The following is a 3197-nucleotide window of genomic DNA, read 5'->3' as shown; positions in this document are numbered from 1 at the left end:
TTCTATACGACTCATGCTCGACCTTTCGGTCTTCTGTGTTCCGAGGCCATGTCTGTACATGCTAGGCTCGTCAAGTCAACCTAAGTGTTTGCATGTGTAAATCTGTCTTACACCCGTTGTATGTGAACGTCTGAATAAAACACCCGATCATCACGTGGTGTTTTGAAACAGCAAACTGTCGCAACGGTGCACAGTTAGGGGGAACACTTCTTGAATTTTATTGTGAGGGATCATCTTATTTACTACCGTCGTTCTCAGTAAACAAGATGCAAAACATGATAAACATCACATGCAATCAAATAATAAACGTGACATGATATGGCCATTTTCACATAGCTCCTTTGATCTCCATCTTGGGGCTCCGTGATCATCTTGTCACCGGCTTGACACCATGATCTCCATCATCATGATCTCCATCATCGTGTCTCCATGAAGTTGCTCGCCAACTATTACTTCTACTACTATGGCTAACGCGTTTAGCAATAAAGTAAAGTAATTTACATGGCGTTTCTCGATGACACGCAGGTCATTAAAAGAATAAAGACAACTCCTATGGCTCCTGCCGGTTGTCATACTCATCGACATGCAAGTCGTGAATCCTATTACAATAGCATGAACATCTCATACATCACATATAGATCATTCATCATTCATCACAACTTTGGCCATATCATATCACAAACCACTTGCTGCAAAAACAAGTTAGACGTCCTCTAATTGTTGTTGCAAGTTTTACGTGGCTGAATTAGGGTTCTAGCAAGAACGTTTTCTTACCTACGTTAAAGCCACAACGTGATTTGTCAACTTCTATCTATCCTTCATAAGGACCCTGTTCATCGATTCCGCTCCAACTAAAGTGGGAGAGACAGACACCCGCCAGCCACCTTATGCAACTAGTGCATGTTAGTCGGTGGAACCGGTCTCACGTAAGCGTACGTGTAAGGTTGGTCCGGGCCGCTTCATCCCACAATACCGCTGAAGCAAGAAATGACTAGTAACGGCAAGAAAGTTGACAAATCTACGCCCACAACAAATTGTGTTCTACTCGCGCAAGAAGAACTACGCATAGACCTAGCTCTGATACCACTGTTGGGGAACGTTGCAGAAAACAAAAATTTTCCTACTCGTTTCACCAAGATCATCTAGGAGTTCATCTAGCAACGAGTGATTAGATGCATCTACATACCTTTGTAGATCGCGAGCGGAAGCGTTCAAAAGAACGGTGATGATGTAGTCGTACTCGACGTGATCCAAATCACCGATGACCAGCGCCGAACGGACGGCACCTCCGCGTTCAACACACGTACGGAACAGCCACGTCTCCTCCTTCTTGATCCAGCAAGGGAGGGAGGAGAGGTTGAGGGAGATGGCACCAGCAGCAGCACGACGGCGTGGTGTTGATGGAGCTGCAGTACTCCGGAAGAGCTTCGCTAAGCACTATGGAGGTTGAGGAGGTGTTGGGGAGGGAGAAGGAGGCAACCAAAGGCCGAGGCGTTCAGGTATGAAGTCCCTCCTCTCCCCCACTATATATAGGGGTGCCAAGGGGGGGGTGGCCGGCCCTAGGAGATCCAATCTCCTAGGGGGTGCGGCGGCCTAGGGGGGTTTCCCTCCCCCCCAAGGCACCTAGGAGGTGCCTTACCCTCCTAGGACTCTTCCCCTTCTAAACCCTAGGCGCATGGGCCTATGTGGGGCTGGTGCCCTTGGCCCATTAGGCCAAGGCGCACCCACTTACAGCCCATGTGGCCCCCCGGGACAGGTGGACCCACCCGGTGGACCCCCGGGACCCTTCCGGTGGTCCCGGTACAATACCGATAACCCCGAAACTTGTCCCGATGCCCGAAACAGGACTTCCCATATATAAATCTTTACCTCCGGACCATTCCGGAACTCCTCGTGACGTCCGGGATCTCATCCGGGACTCCGAACAACATTCGGGTTACTGCATATACATATCCCTACAACCCTAGCGTAACTGAACCTTAAGTGTGTAGACCCTACGGGTTCGGGAGACAAGCAGACATGACCGAGACGACTCTCCGGTCAATAACCAACAGCGGGATCTGGATACCCATGTTGGCTCCCACATGCTCCACGATGATCTCATCGGATGAACCACGATGTCGAGGATTCAATCAACCCCGTACGCTATTCCCTTTGTCTATCGATATGTTACTTGCCCGAGATTCGATCGTCGGTATCCCAATACCTCGTTCAATCTCGTTACCGGCAAGTCACTTTACTCGTACCGTAATGCATGATCCCGTGACCAGACACTTGGTCACTCTGAGCTCATTATGATGATGCATTACCGAGTGGGCCCAGTGATACCTCTCCGTCATACGGAGTGACAAATCCCAGTCTTGATCCATGTCACCCAACAGACACTTTCGGAGATACCCGTAGTCTACCTTTATAGTCACCCAGTTACGTTGTGACGTTAGGCATACCCAAAGCACTCCTACGGTATCCGGGAGTTACACGATCTCATGGTCTAAGGAAAAGATACTTTGACATTGCAAAACTCTAGCAAACGAACTATACGATCTTGTGCTATGTTTAGGATTGGGTCTCGTCCATCACATCATTCTCCCAATGATGTGATCTCGTTATCAATGACATCCAGTGTCCATAGTCAGGAAACCATGACTATCTGTTGATCAACGAGCTAGTCAACTAGAGGCTCACTAGGGACATGTTGGTGTCTGTTATTCACACATGCATTACGATTTCCGGATAACACAATTATAGCATGAATAAAGACAATTATCATGAACAAGGAAATACAATAATAATGCTTTTATTATTGCCTCTAGGGCATATTTCCAACACATATCTCTTTCTCAGGGCACACCGGATTGTCTAAACTTCTGGTAGGCCAGCCCAGAGTTGCCCCTGGTGGCCACCGGCGGCTGACAAGTTGGACCAACACTCAGAGGAGCACTGGCCCGGGGGTTTAAAATAATGATGACCCTTGGGCGCGCGACCCCCAAGGGAAAAGAAAAGGCTAGGTGGCGAATGGTAAAACCAATGTTGGACATTGCTGGAAGAGTTTTATACAGGGCGAACTGTCAAGGGGTTCCCATTATTACCCAACCGCGTAAGGAACGCAAAATCCGGGAACATAACACCGATATGACGGAAACTAGGGCGGCAAGATGGAACAAAACACCAGGCATAAGGCCGAGCCTTCCACCCTT

This window comes from Triticum dicoccoides, chromosome 5A (assembly GCF_002162155.2).
Source record: "Triticum dicoccoides isolate Atlit2015 ecotype Zavitan chromosome 5A, WEW_v2.0, whole genome shotgun sequence".
Taxonomy (NCBI): Eukaryota; Viridiplantae; Streptophyta; class Magnoliopsida; order Poales; family Poaceae; genus Triticum; species Triticum dicoccoides.
The sequence above is the reverse complement of the archived record's forward strand: the minus strand, read 5'-3'. Positions refer to the sequence as shown.